The sequence below is a fragment of the Pseudophryne corroboree genome, chromosome 4 (genome assembly GCF_028390025.1).
Source record: "Pseudophryne corroboree isolate aPseCor3 chromosome 4, aPseCor3.hap2, whole genome shotgun sequence".
NCBI classification, from domain to species: domain Eukaryota; kingdom Metazoa; phylum Chordata; class Amphibia; order Anura; family Myobatrachidae; genus Pseudophryne; species Pseudophryne corroboree.
The window spans coordinates 865,593,180-865,612,624 of NC_086447.1; the positions used below are offsets into that span (position 1 = coordinate 865,593,180).

The 19,445-nt window shown below is 45.9% G+C and overlaps 1 protein-coding gene and 1 long non-coding RNA gene across 9 annotated transcripts in view; one reads left to right on the top strand and one right to left on the bottom strand.

Moving 5' to 3' along the window:
• Positions 1-19,445, bottom strand: part of TTC7A (tetratricopeptide repeat domain 7A) — a 914,714-nt gene that overhangs the window by 133,336 nt on the left and 761,933 nt on the right. The gene's annotated exons all lie outside the window — the stretch shown is intronic.
• LOC134910554 (uncharacterized) overlaps positions 1-19,445 on the top strand; it is a 131,031-nt gene that overhangs the window by 96,618 nt on the left and 14,968 nt on the right. The window contains exon 2 of the long non-coding RNA XR_010176233.1: positions 18,071-18,233. This is a non-coding gene — a long non-coding RNA (uncharacterized LOC134910554). The remainder of the gene's footprint in view (positions 1-18,070; positions 18,234-19,445) is intronic.

A 19,445-nucleotide genomic window follows, 5' to 3' on the forward strand; every position in this document is an offset into this window, starting at 1 on the left:
CCCATAGTGCTCATCCCGAAGCCCGACGGTAGCATACGCTTCTGTAATGACTTTCGTAAGTTAAATGAGGTGTCCAAGTTTGACGCATACCCCATGCCCCGTGTGGATGAGCTTGTAGAAAGGCTGGGAACAGCCAGGTTTCTCACCACATTGGACCTGACCAAAGGTTACTGGCAAATACCTTTATCTGATAGCGCCAAAGAAAAAACAGCCTTTTCGGTTCCGGAGGGGCTGTACCAGTATAAGATGTTACCCTTTGGGTTGCATGGGGCTCCAGCAACCTTTCAACGGGCGATGGATAAAATTTTGAGGCCCCATAGAAAATATGCAGCTGCCTATTTGGATGATGTGGTAATTCACAGTACAGACTGGGGGTCCCATTTGGTTAAAGTACAAGCAGTACTGGACTCAATCAGAGAGGCAGGGTTAACTGCTAACCCAAAGAAGTGCTGCCTCGCAATGGAGGAGGTCAAATACTTGGGCTTCACCATAGGCAGAGGTCTGATTAGGCCCCAATTGAATAAAGTTGATGCTATTCAAAACTGGCCTCGTCCAGTGAATAAAAAACAGGTAAGGACTTTTTTGGGAATTACTGGGTACTATAGACGGTTTATTCCTAATTTTGCGACCACAGCGGTGCCGTTGTCAGACCTTACCAAAGGGAAGCAGTCAAATGTGGTGAAATGGAACCCTGATGCAGAAAAGGCGTTCCAAGCGTTAAAAGTGGCTTTGTGTTCACAACCGGTGTTGATAACACCAGATTTTTCAAAAGAATTTGTGGTACAGACAGATGCCTCCGAGGTAGGGATAGGTGCGGTGCTGTCCCAAACCAGAGATGGGGACGAACACCCTATCATTTATTTGAGTAGGAAACTCAATGAGCATGAAAAAAGGTATGCCATTGTGGAAAAGGAGGCTTTGGCCATTAAGTGGGCACTAGATACCTTGAGATATTACCTCTTGGGTAGACAATTCAGACTAGTGACAGACCATGCCCCTTTAAAATGGATGTATGTAAATAGAGGCAAGAATGCTCGTGTAACTAGATGGTTTCTAGCGTTGCAGGACTTTAAGTTTACTGTCGAACATAGACCGGGAACACAATTGACCAACGCAGATGCATTGTCTCGCATCTTCTGTTTGGGGGCTACAAGTGTTCCGGCCCCTAGGTCGAAACAGGGGAGGGGGATATGTGACAAGAACACTGGGATAGTGTTTGAGGGCAGGTATATTTGTCCCAGGTTCTTGTCTTACATGTTTTAGAAAATGTTAACTTCTAGGAAAAATGCTTTTTGTTTTGTCTGAACCTTTTCAGTTTGCTGTAAAAGCTGGGTAAAGGCTCTGAGAGAGAGATAAGGCGAGTTCTAGACATTGGGCCCAGTTCGGGTCTTTGGCCTCACAGAGGGCTAATCAGGGTTTCAGCTGTGTAAGAGTGTTATAGTGCTTCTAACCTGATTAGTATGGGCAGACTGCCTGGGAAGGCTGCAGGATCTGTGTGTGAGAGACACGCTTTCTGATGCAAGTAAGCTATACAGTATGTACTGAAGAACTCTGTGTTTTGTTTAGTGACAGTTAGGAATATCTTATGTTTAGTTAGTGCCGGACAGGCAAGGTATTTTTATTTTGGGGTTTGTTTTATTTTCTGTTTCAATAAAACTGGCCGGGGTCAGTTGTACCAGAAACTGGACTTGTGTTGTTCCTCAGCTGCTGCGTGCGGCCATATTCCCCAGGAAAAGGCGCCTTGCACCCCTACAGTGTTACAATATATATAAATATATATTATATATAATATTATTATAATTATGTGTATGTTTATATCAGTGTATGTTCTGCAGGATAGCTATCCAATCTGAATCATATCATTTAAATTATAGATTATTGCAGTCATTATAGATCTGTGTGAAACCGGATACATTTGTTGCTATATAGTTAAAACTAAAATAAATGTTTAAGGAAGTAAGTGTAAAGCACAAACGCAGTCTGGCCTGGTTGTAAAGGTTTATACAGAAAAAACTGTGTGTTGTGTTAAGTGAGCGATTATAGTTAGTATTGCTCACATTTATAGAAGCTGTGTGATTTGTTTTATGGCGGACGCAGGGTTTTGTACACGTGTCTCGGACAAAGTACAGGACTGCGCACGCAGCGTAAGAGACACGCACGGTCGCGTGTTTACGCAAAGTGCGTAAGAATGCGGGCGCTAAGTACAAATTACACAATAGTGTCGTTTAGTTCAAAGGTGGGATAGTAGACATTTAATACAATAGCACATAACTATCAGATTTCAAGAGCAGGTTACTCTAAATTTAGTTTAAAAACTGTATTGCCTCTGGGGTAAAGCTGCCTATCTGAATGAATTGAAATTTTCTGTACAGAAAAAAAACCAAAGTGTATATGTGTCAGTGAAAGCGGACAGAGTGGAACTGAACCCAGAAACTGAAGTGGTCTGAAGTGGTAACACCGGGTTAGTAGAGGCCCGGCGGCGTAGGGTTCGCTACCTTGCGTGATTAGAACTGATGTGGTCTGAAGTGGTCTTAGTGATCCCATACAACTAAGTGCTGAAGTGGTCTGGAGTGGTCTAGGCTAGGTGGTCTACAGCAATCGTAGGGCATATAGATAAATAGTATCTATAGGCTGTGCTATTGCATCGCATGTCCGTGTGTTCTGCACAGCACAACGTGATACCATTGTGTCATATGCGCTGTGGGAGAGCATACGCAGACGTGATTACATAGACAAAAGGGGTTTTTCTTTGACAACGTCGGGAAATCTCCCTGGTGGGCTTCACTGGAAAGGGTGAAGGATAGTTATCTAATTTCTCTGTTTTTCACTCTACAAGCAATTCCAGTTGAAAGATACTGAAAAGGAATTTTTCGCTGCCTCTCTCAGGAAAATATTCCAAACAGAACTTCCACCGAAAGAAATTACGGTGTTGTAAGGTCTGATAGGAGCCCTAAGTTGGGTACATTGCCTTCGCTATCAACAGTGTATCGTAGTACTGGCCAACGTGGGCGGAGAGTGAGTGAAAGGTGCTCGGAGATACTTCCACCGTCTACTTACATTGAGTATTTTGGTGTTTGTGGGAATTTTTTTTTGTTATTAAAAGAGACCCACAAATATGGGAGCCAGTTGCTCAAGTGAGAGACGTTTGTGCAGGGTTCAGGCAGAAGAGTTAGGACCGAGAAGGTCATGTGTGAAAAATCTGAAGTGGTCTAAGTGATGGTTCACACACAGAAGTTTTATGCAATGAATGGTTACGTATGACTGACAAAGATAGGGAACCATTCCCTAAGGTGAGCAGCTTTGAACCAGAGGTATTGCAGAACTTAAGGATAAGGATATGTCTGATAAAATCCCCAAAACAAAGGGTCAGACATACAAATTGTTTAAACCTGTGGCAGCAAGAGGGGTTGGTGAGTTTGATCCTAAGGTATTGCAGGTGGTATGTCTAACCAAAGTCATATAAGACAAGAATGGAAATATAAGAACTGTTTGAATTTGTAGCAACAATAAACAAGTAGAAAAAAAAAAAAAGAGAATGCAAGTACACCGCCACATGTAGATGTGGAAGCAGTTACGGCCAGCATACAAACTATAGAAAATAATAAAAATATGAAAAATATGACTGTAACCTATATATGTACTAATGAATGTTGAAGTTTTATTTAGGAGGAGAAGGTGACCTGATTGTTTTCAGCCATTTCTCATGTACCCAGTGGAGTATCCAACCGGTAAAAGAGCAGTAGCCTGTGGGGGAAGTGGCAGAGACCAGTGGAACAGGTAAGTATGGTATCATTCGTGTACATATATAGTAAAACCCAAAAATAAAACAAAAACAAAAATAGGATTTTGGTACTCACCGTTAAATCCTTTTCTCCTAGTCCGTAGAGGATGCTGGGGACTCCAAAAGGACCATGGGGTATAGACGGGATCCGCAGGAGCTTGGGCACACTAAAAAGACTTAAGACTGGGTGTGAACTGGCTCCTCCCTCTATGCCCCTCCTCCAGACCCCAGTTATAGGAACTGTGCCCAGGAGAGACGGACATCACAAGGAAAGATTTTTGTCTTAACTAAGGGCTACCAAATTACCAGCCCACACCATAAACATACCGTACAACCGGAATAACGCCAAACCAGATAACAGTATGCATAAAACTCCAGCAACCAGCTGCAACAAACCAATACACAAGTCGTGTATAAACTAATTTAACCAGCAAGAAAACACTGCAAGTAATAGTCCGCACTGGGACGGGCGCCCAGCATCCTCTACGGACTAGGAGAAAAGGATTTACCGGTAAGTACCGAAATCCTATTTTCTCTTACGTCCTAGAGGATGCTGGGGACTCCAAAAGGACCATGGGGATTATACCAAAGCTCCAGAACGGGCGGGAGACTGCGGACGACTCTGCAGCACCGACTGAGCAAACGCCAGGTCCTCATCGGCCAGGGTATCGAACTTATAGAATTTAGCAAAAGTGTTCGAACCCGACCAAGTAGCCGCTCGGCAAAGCTGTAGTGCCGAAACACCTCGGGCAGCCGCCCAAGATGAGCCCACCTTTCTGGTAGAATGGGCTTTAACCGACTTCGGCACCGGCAACCCCACCGAAGAATGAGCTTGCTGGATCGTACTACAAATCCAGAGTGCAATAGTCTGTTTTGATGCGGGATGACCAACCTTGTTGGCCGCATACAAAACAAACAACGCTTCAGTTTGCCTAGTAACAGCTGTCCTAGAAACGTAAACTTTTAACGCTCTTACAACATCCAGAGATTTTGGAATCGCCACTTCTTCCGTAGCTACCGGAACCACAATAGGTTGGTTAATGTGAAATGACGAAACCACCTTCGGTAGAAATTGTTGACGAGTCCTCAATTCCGCCCTATCTGCATGAAAAATCAAGTACGGACTTTTATGAGATAAAGCTGCCAATTCCGATACTCGCCTGGCAGATGCCAGCGCCAAAAGCATAACTACCTTCCAAGTGAGAAATTTTAATTCAACCGTCCGCAAAGGTTCAAACCAGGAAGACATGAGGAACCGTAAGACGACATCAAGGTCCCATGGCACTACAGGCGGTACAAACGGTGGATTTATATGCATTACACCCTTTACAAAAGTCTGCACCTCTGGGAGGGCAGCTAACTCTTTTTGAAAGAAAATAGACAAAGACGAAATTTGCACTTTGATGGAAACCAATTTCAGGCCTGCATCTACACCTGCCTGTAAAAAGTGGAGAAAACGACCCAAGTGAAAATCCTCCGCAGGAGCCTTTTTAACCTCACACCAGGAAACATATTTCCTCCAGATACGGTGATAGTGTTTCGCCGTAACCTCTTTCCTAGCCTTAATGAGAGTTGGAATGACCTCCCTGGGAATACCCTTACGAGCTAAGATCTGGCGCTCAACCTCCATGCCATCAAACGCAGCCACGGTAAGTCCGGAAACACGCATGGACCCTGTAACAACAGATCCTCTCTTAGAGGAAGCGGCCAAGGATCTTCCACCAGTAAGTCCTGAAGATCCGGGTACCAGGCCCTTCTTGGCAAGTCTGGGACGACGAGAATCGCCTGAACCCTTGCTCGACGAATGATCCCCAGCACCTTTGGAATGAGAGGAAGAGGAGGGAACACATACACCGACTGGAAGACCCACGGAGACACCAGGGCGTCCACCGCCGTGGCTTATGGGTCCCTTGACCTGGAACAATACCTCGGGAGCTTCTTGTTGAGCCGAGACGCCATCATGTCTATCAACTGAATTCCCCAGCGTCTTGTCACTTCTGCAAATACCTCTTGGTGCAGAGCCCACTCTCCCGGATGGAGGTCGTGTCTGCTGAGGAAATCCGCTTCCCAGTTGTCCACCCCAGGTAGAAAAACTGCTGACAGTGCGCTGACGTGTTGTTCCGCCCAGCGAAGTATCTTTGTGGCCTCCGCCATTGCTGCTCTGCTCCTCGTTCCGCCTTGCCGGTTTATATGGGCCACCGCTGTGATGTTGTCTGACTGTACCAGGACCGGTCGACCCTGAAGAAGACTTCTTGCTTGGAGCAGGCCGTTGTAAATGGCTCTTAACTCTAGAACATTTATGTGGAGACAGGCTTCCCGGAGCGACCATTTTCCCTGGAAATTTCTTCCTTGGGTGACTGCGCCCCAGCCCCGGAGACTTGCATCTGTTGTCAGAAGTACCCAATCCTGGATACCGAATCTGCGTCCCCCCAGGAGGTGATGAGCTTGTAGCCACCACAGGAGAGAAATTCTGGCTCTGGGATATAGACTTATCTTCCGGTGAATGTGTAGGTGAGACCCGGACCATTTGCTCAGCCCACTGAAACACGCGGGCGTGAAATCTGCCGTATGGAATGGCTTCGTATGCCGCAACCATCTTCCCCAGAACCCGAGTACAATGATGGATCGACACACTCGTCGGCTTCAGAAGTTCTCTGACCATCGTCTGCAATTCCAGAGCCTTTTCTTCTGGAAGGAATACCTTTTGTAACTCCGTGTTCAGAATCATGCCCAGAAAAGGAAGCAGAGTGGTCGGAATTAACTGGGATTTCGGCAAATTGAGGACCCATCCGTGTTGTCGCAGAACCGATAGAGACAACTCTACACTTGTCAGCAATCGTTCCTTGGACCTCATCTTTATCAGGAGATCGTCCAAGTACGGGATAATTGAAACACCTTGTTTGCGAAGAAGAACCATCATTTCCGCCATGACCTTGGTGAAAATCCTCGGAGCCGTGGAAAGCCCAAACGGCAACGTCTGAAATTGGTAATGAGAATCCTGTATCGCAAACCTGAGGAAAGCCTGATGCGGAGGATATATCGGCACATGTAAGTAGGCATCCTTTATGTCGACTGACGCCATAAAATACCCCCCCCTCCAGGCTGGCAATCACCGCTCGAAGGGATTCCATCTTGAACCTGAAGACTTTCAAGTATGGATTGAGGGATTTTAGATTTAGAATTGGTCTGACCGAACCGTCTGGTTTCGGTACCACAAAGAGGCTCTAGTAGAACCCCTCCCCCCGCTGGGAAGGAGGGACGGGAACAATGACCCTCTGTAGACACAATTTTTGAATGGCCGCCCGGACCACCTCCCTGTCCGGAAGAACCACTGGTAATGCTGAAATGAAGAACCGGTGAGGGGGCATCTCCCGAAACTCCAGTTTGTATCCTTGAGACACTATTTCTAACACCAAAGGATCCATGTCTGATTGAATCCAGACCTGGCTGAATACCTGAAGACTGCCCCCCACCGGTCCAGACTCCCCCAGGGAAGCCCCAGCATCATGCGGTGGACTTGGTAGCAGCCGGGGAGGACTTCTGATCCTGTGCACCTGGGGTTGCAGGAATTTTTCTTCCCCGTCCTCTACCCTTTGAGGCGAGGAAAGACGAACCCTTTCCACGCCTGTATTTATTGTGACGAAAGGACTGCATTTGCTGATGTGGTGCCTTCTTCTGTTGTGTGGGAACATAAGGAAGAAAAGAGGACTTACCCGCAGTCGCGGTCGAGACTAGGTCCGCCAGGCCGTCCCCAAACAAGACCGTACCTTTAAAGGGTAGAGCTTCCATAGACCTCTTGGAGTCGGCATCAGCATTCCATTGATGGATCCACAAGGCCCTCCTGGCAGATATCGACATGGCATTGGTCCTTGATCCCAAGAGACAGACGTCCCTTGCCGCGTCCTTCAGGTAATCTGCAGCGTCCTTAATATAACCAAGAGTTAGAAGGACATTATCTTTATCAAGAGTATCCATGTCATTAGCTAAATTCTCCGCCCATTTAGCAATAGCACTACTCACCCATACCGACGCCACAGCAGGTCTGAGCAATGCACCCGTATTAGCGAAAATGGACTTCAGACACGTCTCCAACATGCGATCCGCCGGATCCTTGAGAGATGCCGTGTCAGGAGACGGAAGCGCCACCTTCTTAGACAAACGGGATAGAGCTTTATCAACGGTTGGAGATGTCTCCCATTTTTCCCTGTCATCAGAGGGAAAAGGATACGCCATAAGAATCCTCTTGGGAATCTGCCATTTCTTATCCGGCGATTCCCAAGCCTTTTCACAAAGAGTATTCATTTCATGAGAGGGGGGAAACTTTACCTCCGGTTTCTTCCCCTTGAATAAGCAAATTCTTGTTTCCTGCACCGCAGGTTCATCAGAAATCTGCAACACATCCTTTATAGCCACAATCATGTACTGAATACTCTTAACCAAACGTGGATGAAACGCCGCCTCAGTGAAATCGACCTCGGAATCAGAGTCCGTGTCGGTATCCGTATCCCCCACCTGAGTAAAAGGCCTCTTATGGGACCCAGATGGGGTCTGTACCTGAGATAAAGCCTCCTCCATAGATTTCTTCCACACCTGGATCTGTGACTCCGACTTATCTAACCTCTTAGATAAAGAAGCTACATTGGAATTTATTGTAGTAAGGAGTGCTAGTAAATCAGGAGTCGGCTGCGTCGACAGTGCTAGCTCTAGCCCCGCATCCCCACCTCCTATAACCTCCTCTGGTGAATAACATTCAGGTTCCGACATGTCGACATGCAGTACCGACACCCACAACACCCAGAACCGTCCCAGCAAGGTGACAGGCCCACAATTCAGCCCAGAAGAGGAGACAGAGGGAGTATGCCAGCTCACACCCCAGCGCCTGTATTGGGACACAGAAGATTAAGTGTACCCAGCGCTGCCTTATAATTCACAACTGGTACCCCACAGCGGCTCCCCACTGGAGATGCCCCCTATACTTGCAGAAAACGTGGAGGTCCCGGCAGCGTCTCTCCCTCGGTGCTGTGTAGGGAGAAAATCGCGCGAGTGAGCCGCGGACAGAAGCTCCGCCCCCTTCCCGGCGGCTTCGGCCCGCCAAATTTAAACATACAAAAAATGCCCGGCAGGGGTCTGTAATAAAGTGCCTCGGCACCTACGATCTTTTGCCGGCTCAGTAACCTCAGAAACATGCCCCCCAGGGCGCCCCCCCAGCGCCCTGCACCCAGTGACAAGCGTTGGTGATGTGTGTGTGGGAGCATGGAGCACAGCATTACCGCTGTGCTTTACCTTCCGTCACTGAAGTCTTCTGCCGTCCTGAAGTCTTCTGTTCTTCTCATACTCACCCGACTTCTGGCTTCTGTGAGGGGGTGACGGCGTGGCCCCGGGAACAAGCAGCTAGGCGCACCAAGTGATCGAACCCTCTGGAGCTAATGGTGTCCAGTAGCCGAGAAGCAGAGCCTTGAAACTCACTGAAGTAGGTCTGCTTCTCTCCCCTCACTCCCACGCTGCAGGGAGCCTGTAGCCAGCAGGGCTCCCTGAAAATAAAAAAACCTAACAAAAAGTATTTTCCTAGAGAAACTCAGGAGAGCTCCCCTAGTGAGCATCCAGTCACTCCTGGGCACAAAGTCTAACTGGGGTCTGGAGGAGGGGCATAGAGGGAGGAGCCAGATCACACCCAGTCTTAAGTCTTTTTAGTGTGCCCAAGCTCCTGCGGATCCCGTCTATACCCCATGGTCCTTTTGGAGTCCCCAGCATCCTCTAGGACGTAAGAGAAATCAAGAGTAACGTCAGAAATGGAGAAAAACCTGTCCGCACATTAGTATTTGCCAGTAGGAAAGCGGACAGAGGCAAGGTAACCCCAGGGTATTTCTTTCAGTTACCATATAAGAAGTATTCATTCCTAGTAATGCCCCTAGTAAAGATGAGCTCGGAAATGTTTGTTGGACCATGTACAGACCCTTAATACGGGATGAGAAGGATTGAATGAAATACTTTGCATGACCTAGTAGCTTGTTAAACTTTTTCTTTTGTTTTTGTCTCTTGCAGTAATAGAAAACTCTCCATCTGGATAAGACCACTGGTAAACACTAATTCGGCAAATGGGAGGTGGCTGTCTCTGTGCAAATGGACGGGTTCAATAAGGCATTGAGTGTCAGGGTGCAGACTTCCTTGCAAAATTGGAAAGGGGTCACAGTAGCTAATCTTAGATAGTGTGCTATTGAACATCACAAGAATAGTGCTAGGCGCAGAGAACAACAGGTGGAGAGGTTGAGGGCGGTAAGTATACTGGCACATACAGGAAAGACCCATCAGTCCAAACCCCAGATCCCAAATGGTCAATAATATGTTACACTTGTAGGAAGGAAGGGCATTTTGCCAGAGATTGTAGGAGTAGTAGGACACATAGTCAATATAGATCCCCTAGACAGAAAACACAAGCCACATTATTAAACACATAGACGGGACCAAGGGACATATAGTAAGGAATCATAAGCCATATAGATAACACAGATTCGGCTAATGGGAAGAACAAAATAAATGCAACATTACCCTTTGACAAAACTTGAAGACTAATGTCGCATTCTACTGTTCTAGATGCATATCCATCACAGGTAGAGGAAATTAACTCACAGATACCGGGTTCCCTATGAACTTAGGATGGACAGGACACTGGATTGATGGCTGGGATAGTCCCAGTAGAGAAAAGACACACAGAAATTTTTTTAAGGGGTATAGACCAAGTAGAGAATCACTTCCCCGTAGTGCCCAATCCAGTTGTCAAATTTTTATAAAATCTTCTTCACCTCTACAAACATCTGTCACCAACCTCTATTCTGTTTCTCTACAGTTTCCTCTTCATCTTTTGCGTTCACACAGGGTGGTACAATACATGGACCCAAGTACACTTCAAACTCCACATGCCTAGGTCCTTCAGAGTTCTGCCCGAACCAAGTATATATCAACAGCATGATGACACCAGTATTACTGCAGTGTGCCTTGTCATGCACAAAGGGTGGAGAAGGGGAATACTGGTGAAGGGAAATTTTGTATAGACACTGATATGCCTGTTGGTGAATGGCAAACCTGACATTTTCTTTTTCATTTTCTTCTTCTTTCTCTCCTCTAGAGATGTTTCTTTTTTTTTTTTTTTTTTGAGTTATGCTCATGGTACTCTACATTGCAAACACACGATAGATAAATTAAGATACAAAAAAATTGTGTTCCCTACAGGAAAAGGCAGTCTGGAGGACAAAGGGGTATGGCCAGGAGTCCTCAGGACTGTGGGCAGGTGGACACGGTAAGCCAGTAGCCCCCAGAGCATACCTTCCAAGTCTAGCTGAGGTGGCACACGGTCTGACTCATCTAGGCAAAGAGGGTAGGTGCAGGCTGATGAGAGCCTACTGGTGTGCGCCAGGATTCTATTCTCCTGCAGGTAAGAGAGCAATGACCTGTCTTACTTGCTTGAGGAAGAATATTGGTAAAGCAATACCAACAGAGCCATCCCATATCCCTCCTGCAGACCGATCTTTTCAGGAAATACAAATCGACTTTGTACAGTTAACACCCTTTAGGAATTATTGTTATGTATTGGTGTGCACTGATGTTTTCTCAAACTGGGTAGAGGCATTTCCTGCCACCACGGATGCTGCTGTGTTTACCGCAAAGGAAAATTGCGCAGAAATGTGTGTGTAGATAATGGTACCCCTAGAAGTAGGAGCAAAGCTTGAAATTGTACTATTGTGATCATAGATACTGCCACTAGTATTATGTAGCTTCGGAACCACTCCCAGATCTTCACTTAACGAATCACCCTCTTCGAAATTTGTTTTTGTTTTGGTATTTGTGTTTTTTGGTTGTTTTTGGAAGACAACCTCATGTCATGATTGATCCGCACAATGATCAGAAATACACCAATGAGGTGACAGTACAGTACCTTATTGAGATGAGCCAGCATTTGAGAACTTGACAAAAGAACTTAAAACTGTTGATTGCTGGTATGCCAAATACTAATTGTCTTGATTGTGAACCAAGAGACTGTGTGATTGTTCTTACGCTCAGGTTGCCTAATAGACAGGTGGGAAGGACCATACCAAGTTTTGTTGACAGCACTAAAGGTCGCCGAAAGAGAGACTTGGGTCCACTCGTCCCACTGCAAAGTAGTTTATTGCTCACATTCATCGAGTTTGTGTAGTTTGGTAACTGTGTGTTCGAAGTGAACTGTGTGTTCCAAGTGAACTGTGTGTTCAAAGAGCAAGGTGGAGAGCAAAGTGAACTGTGTGTTCCAAGTGAACTGCGTGTTCAAAGAGCAAGGCAAAGAGAACCTCGTATCACTAGAGACTCTGTTCCGTGAAGACTGAGAGGCGGCACTGTTGAACACTACCTGAGCGTACTAAAGGACTGCAGAAAGACCAGTCATTATAATTGATTTGTTATGAACAAGAGTTGTTTTGTTCTATTTCTCTTTTCTCTCTTTCCCGCTGACAAACATTTTCTTTCAGGATATTCTATTTTTGCGAGGTTTTTTTTTTGAGGAGTCGAGTGTGGGACTGGAACTGGTTCTGTAGCAAGGAGTGATCTCCTTATAGGATCCCAGGATTAGCCGATCAGTTTGTTAAAGTCAGAGAAAAATCAAAGTTCTAGTAGTTATGGAGTTCAGAGGTAATCAGGAACAATCAGACAATGGCTATTCACACATTGCAGATAAAGAGCTCATTAATATATGTGGAAGAAAGGTTTATGAGTGGCTCTCACCGAACGCCGAAGGTTTATATTATTTAGGAAGGACACTACTTATAACCCTTGTTCAATGATTAAACAGACCTAGCATACGTTCCAGAAATGGAAACAATGTTCAGAAAATGATAGGAATATGTAGATCATGAAAATTTTATATGTCACTGTCACGATTTGTTTGTGTCTTTTTCATCTACCCAGCAGAACCTCAACCGAATCCAAACATCAGTGTACAAAGACGTAGGTACATGTATGTGTGAAATGTTCGTCGCAAATCAGACATTATAGGCCAAAGCACTGTCCCAGCATACTCTATAGGTTGAATGTTGTCCCACACCCAACCAGTGGTCCCGTGACCGCCGAGTGCATATAGAGGATGTCTCATCCTCCTCCCTGTCTTCCCCAAATATAGTCAAGTGTCTGATTTGCGAAATGCATACATACTTGTGTCTGGGTCACCGATTATTGTATGAAATATTTTTTCTTATGTTAATAATTGATGGCAGTTATTGTTTACTGCCGAAGGGTGGACTGTCGAAGTCAAAAAAATATTACATAAAGAGAACATACAAACTACACACATAAGTCGCTATACTTGCAAATACGCGCAGCGAGCACAGCAATATATGGCAACACACGCATGTACACGGACATGCCACAGAGATGGATTCGACACTTATTTCATACAGTACATAACTATAATAATATCAAGCGCCAGACATCATGATGATTTAAAATGTATATGTAATGAAGTAATGTCATGTATGTGTATTATTTGAACGAAACCAGATAGACCGGTCATGTTTACTATTGAAGCAACCAGATTGATGTGTAGATTCATTTGATGCTTGTTGTGAAGTTGTGGGACATTGCAGCGGATAATTATGATTAAATGTATAAAAGCTAAAATCACTTTTATTAGAATAATACATATTCCAAACAGGTAGTGGACAGGAAATTCAGGCCAGCCCTTTGGATGTCTTCAAGGCTGAACCTGATTAGCATATACAAAGAGACTAGTGACTCATCATGAGTCCCCTCCCCCAGAAACTAGATAACACACTGCTGACCACACAGGAGGTTAGTTCCTGTTTTGGTCTCAGGGGAAGATGGAGTGCCAGCATTACTTTACAGAGAGAGAGAGAGTGATATGGAAAGACAAATTTATATAACTTAAGGATAATGGTATTGTATGCTGGCATGTAACTGTAACTGTATGTATTAACTGTTTACTTTGTGAGTTGTAATCATGTAATTATAGGTATACTGTACATTGTAATATATATTGAATCCATATCCTTTTAATAACAAATATATACATCAATGAGCTTTGGAACTCAGATAATGTGTGGGTGTATTGTTTTTCTCTAATGGGATGCAGTGTTTTGCTATGTATAGTGTACATTCATGGCACATGGTAATAAGATGTGCAGGCGTTTACAATATATATTAAAGCGGGCATTTTAAATATTTGTGAAAAAGCAATTTGGCATTCACAATATATATATATATATATATATATATATATATATAGTTCTTGGTTGCGGACCGGCACTCCTCCTAATGAACACTTGTGTCCCCGGTGCCTTCTGGTAATAAATGTGCAATTTCCCAATGAAGAAGACAGCGGCACTCAGGGTTTTGTAAAGGTGCAAAAAATGTATTCAAAACATGAATAAATAAGCCGACGTTTCGGGGCTTACCCGCCCCTTTGTCAAGGTGTGTATATACAGGAGACAAGTCCAGCACTCCCCCTTGCTGATATAGTTGGTTGCGGTGCCCTCCTAGAGAAAACTGGCTGTTCCTCAATATTGGAGTTGTGGAGTAGGTGGCACTCAAGAAGACTCATAGGTAGAAATGCAAACGGTCAGTTTAATGTTCCAACATGTTTCGGGGATACATGTTGGAACATTAAACTGACCGTTTGCATTTCTACCTAAGAGTCTGCTTGTGTGCCACCTACTCCACAATTCCTATATATATATCTTTCTAAAAACAAGGATGAGGAGAGAATGCGCTCATAGTGCAAATCAGTATTTTAATGAATAAAAGTATCACAGGATAAGTAAAACACAGATGCTGACAAGACTCGTACCCTGATCACCCACACTGTGTGCTGGTTACCACATGGTGAAATGGTATTCCAAGAGGCTAATGCTGCAACCGCCTGCCAGACAATCCAGCGGCAGCGGACGGCAGGTGCAGCATTAGCCCCTTGGAATACCATTTCACCATGTGGTAACCAGCACACAGTGTGGGTGATCAGGGTACGAGTCTTGTCAGCATCTGTGTTTTACTTATCCTGTGATACTTTTATTCATTAAAATACTGATTTGCACTATGGGGGTGATTCTGAGTTGTTCGCTCGCTAGCTGCTTTGAGCAGCATTGCACACGCTAAGCCGCCGCCCTCTGGGAGTGTATCTTAGCATAGCAGAATTGCGAACGAAAGATTAGCAGAATTGCGAATAGAAATTTCTTGGCAGTTTCTGAGTAGCTCGAGACTTACTCCTACACTGCAATCAGCTCAGCCCGTTTCGTTCCTGGTTTGACGTCACAAATACGCCCAGCGTTCAGTCAGCCACTCCCCCGTTTCTCCAGACACTCCCGCATTTTTCACTGACACGCCTGCGTTTTTCCGCACACTCCCAGAAAACGGTCAGTTTCCGCCCAGAAACACCCACTTCCTGTCAATCACACTCCGATCACTTCAACGATGAAAATACTTCGTTCGGACGTGAGTAAATCTACTAAGTTTTGTGTTAAAATACTAACCGCATGTGCACTGCGAACCATGCGCATGCGCATTTTTGCCTTATTCGCTCCGTTGCGAAAATTGGCAACGAGCGAACAACTTGGAATGACCCCCTATGAGCGCATTCTCTCCTCATCCTTGTTTTTAGAAAGATTTCACTCCTGGAGTCCGGAGTTTTTTTTAAGGAGGGTCTTGCTGCGGTATTCAAGTATACCTGTGCTTCAATCCGGGACTGTTATTCTGTGGAGTGGACTTTATTTAGTGCTACCAGTGCACCTGTATATGTTTATCGGAGAATCAGGTTCTGCAGCTGTTGCGTTACTGTGCGCCGGGATTGTGCTGAGGGTAGGCTAGATGGGGCTGGGCGGCTCCGCCAGGCACTCCCTGCTCCGTGAGGACTAAGCAGTTTCCGAGTGCGGGAGGGTCTACTGCGTTTCTCATGATGTGGCTTGACGTGCCCTTGCCACCCGCATGGTTCCTCTGATAACAGATCCCCAAAAAAGAAGAGAGAGCTCGTAGCCTCCTAGCTTGCAGCCGCAGCCCGCAGGGTAAGCTGATCACTACTCACTCGGCGGCTCAGGCGATAACGAGCACAACTGCTCGGCGGGGGCCCGCCCCTCCACGTAACTGGGCATGGAAAAAAAAAGCATCGAGGCCCACCGGTGAAACCCCTGGTCCCCTGGCAGGCCAGTACGAGCCTGTATATCACTAATAAAGGGTTGGGTACAGGTTCCTGGCTCTTACAATGCCAGTGGTCAGAAGACCGGCGCTGGCGTTCCGACGACCAGGATCCCAACCCCTTAACCCTAACTCCCCGCCTCCTCCCCACCCCCCTCACCCCGCTGCCCAGCCCTAACCTCCCACTTATACTATACTTATGTTCAGGATGTCGGCTGTTGGGATTCTGGCGTTGGCATTCTGACAGCCGTCGGGACTCAGGCGCCGGCCTCCCGTACGTCAGGGTGGCAACTACATCCTGTAATAAATAGCCTTTGATACATATTTATGTTGAATAGTAGCTTTACTTGCTCCGTAAGCCTTAAATGCACCGACATACTAAAATGTCTTCTAGGCACATCCCATGCGATACTGGCAGGTTCTGGAATGTTTTTATTTGAACATAATATAAGAGCTTTAATAGTGGGTTTTGTATGTGTTGTCAACAACCCTCATGTCAGCATGGCCATATTGTCGACATGTTTAGCACATTAACATAGAAAATGTTGGCATTCATCGAGTCGACACTGATGACATGTCGACATGATTAGAATGTTGTTCCAGCTCCGGCGGTGCAATAGTGTCTTTTGGTCTGGCGGTATCAGTATAAGCCTTATACCTAACGCTAATCCCACCCAAGCCTCTCCCAGTGTGGCCAATTTGCAGGCAACATTTCAGATGTCAACATTAATGTTGAAATATTCCATGTTGATATTTCAACAATAATAACAGTCAAATTATGGTGCCAACATTATGAAATTTAAATGTTGACGTGGTAACTGCAACTCCATAATAGTATCTACACACATTGAGATTTTATACATAATTTGGATGTTTATGACCATCTAAAATAATCAAATTGAACATGGGGGGTCATTCCGAGTTGATCGCTAGCTGCCGTTGTTCGCTGTGTAGCGATCAGTGAAAAAAACGGGTAATCTGCGCATGCGTATGCACCGCAATGCGCACGTGCGTTGTACGGGTACAAAGTCCATTGTGGTTTTGCACTGGTTCTAGCGACGATTCCAATCGCACAGCCAGCCGCAAGGAGATTGACAGAAAGAGGATGTTTCTGGGTGTCAACTGACTGTTTTCAGGGAGTGCTTAGAAAAACGCAGCCACGGCAGAAAAAAGGTAGGCGTGGCTGGGCGTTCGCTGAGCGGGTGTGTGACGTCAAAAGCCGTCCCTCCGTCGTTAGAATCAAAGCACACGAAGAGTAACTACAGGGATGGTCTTGTTTTGCACGAAAAGATTTTGCAGGCGCTCTGCTGCACAAGAGTGGGCGGCGGCAATGCGTTTGCGCGGCTGCTAAAAACTGCTAGCGAGCGTTCAACTCGGAATGACCCCATTATTTTGAGCAGGCCAAAAACAAAGTGCTCTTGCCCAACAACTTCATCTGGCTGCCTATGTGCATCTCATGGCGTGTGTTCCATTGTCGTCCATGTGTTTGCCTCTGCTACTGAACAAGTTGATCTGTCTAATTTGTTTGTGTGTAGCTCAAGTAATGACTGGATTGCAGAGTGGGCGTGATGCAGAGGTGGACGCAATATAGATGTACGCTGTGGAGCAGTTCCTTGCCACAGCGCATGCAAAGTCGCAATAAGCATATGCCGCAAAGGACTTTCCATCGCAGTTGCACTGAGGATTTCTTCGGATAGTAAGACAGGGGGTGTTCGTGGAAGATGACGGGGGAGTGGCAACTGAAATGCAGACGTGTTGCAACTATTTAGGGGGGAGTGTCGCTGCTTGCGTCTCCTACCCTATACATAGATACAATGGCTCCGGCGTCTTGTTTCCGGCGGCCATGCTATGTGACCACAGGGTTACCCAGAAGTGCATCCGATGTTTCCATCTTCGGTCAGATGCGGCAGATCTCAGAGGCCTCCAGTGGGAGTCACAATACAAATCCCAGCAGCTGCGACATTTGCATAGTTTTCGCACAGCTGCTACGTACAGGATTGCTGCTGTGACAGCGTTTGCGCCCGTCTCTGAATCAGGCCCACTGTGTAGACAGACTGAAGAAGCACCTTCCCCAAAATGACATTTCTGCATTAAATTCCTTTTCTCTTCTAAAACCTATTCCTGCAGTTACTGCCTGAGAAGATGCCGGAGTCACCATTTTGTGAGCCCCACTGGTGCTTAAAAGGTAACAGTTGAAACAGGTTGGGTACGTTATCCTGGCGGTCGGGATTTCGGTGGTCACATGACCAACAGCGGCACCCCGACACTGACGATCCTGACCCCAGACGAGGTAAGTGTTTTACCCCTCTCCCATCCCCTACCCTAACCCTCCGGGAGGTAGTGGCTATGGCTAACCGTTCGGGGGTAGCAGCTACAACTAACCCTTGGGGAGGGGGGGGGGCTAGCTATGGCTAACCACCCCCCTAGTGCCTAACCCTAAAGGCCCCATACACTAGTATGATTTTACACGATTTCATACAATTCCAATATATCAGTCTGATATATTGTATGAAATTGTGTACAATCGTATGTGTTTTACATCGTATCCAATCTGATGCGCGTCCCCGTGGCTGTCGGATAGGATCCCCTAGGTCGTTGGTGCTGCACTAATGATATATCGGAATCGGATGAAAAAAGTGTGTTTTTTGTGCATGTGATATATCGCATGCGATGTATCACAGGGAAGTGTGACTGACATTCTCAGGACACTCCCAGCCCCCATAGCCCTCTATAAAGCTCATCAGATATATCTCATGGTAATACTGTATGCCGTACGATATATTGCATGCGATGTATAGCGGCTTCATCAATCGCATGCAATATATCTTATGCTAAATAGCACAAAAGTACCAAATCATATGGAATCACTCCCGGGAAGGTCCCGGGGGAGTTCAAGGGAAATTACATCCGACTTCAGCCTCATACATATCGTTGTAGTGTATGGTGCCCTTAACACCCTTAGTGCCATACCTTAACCCACCCCCTCCCCAGGGCCCTAACCCCGATACCCACCCTTGGGAAGTTGTCTGTCGGTGTTCCAGCACCATTTTCATGAGTGGTGTCAGGATTCCGACATCCCAAACGCATCCCATTTGAAACACCTCTCATTGAGGTGTACCCTAAAGTGGATCAGGGGCCGTTCTGAACATACACTCCTGATGGAGAAGCAAGGGAAGGTGTTTCTGTGGTAATGTAAGGAAAGAGGTCTACTGGGTGGCATCTCCATAGCATCTCTACACACACACACACACACACACACACACACACACACACACACACACACACACACACACACACACACACACACACACACACACGCTGTAAGTGGGAAACACCATTTGGGTGGAACTTCTGTATTCTACAAAACACTTTTTTGGAACCAGATGTTGAATAATCTGTGCTTCCTTTATGCTAAAAAACTACTGAGTGGGGTATTTATCAAAGCTTATGGAGAGATAAAATTGTGAGAGATAAAGTACCAACCATTCAGCTCCTAACTGCT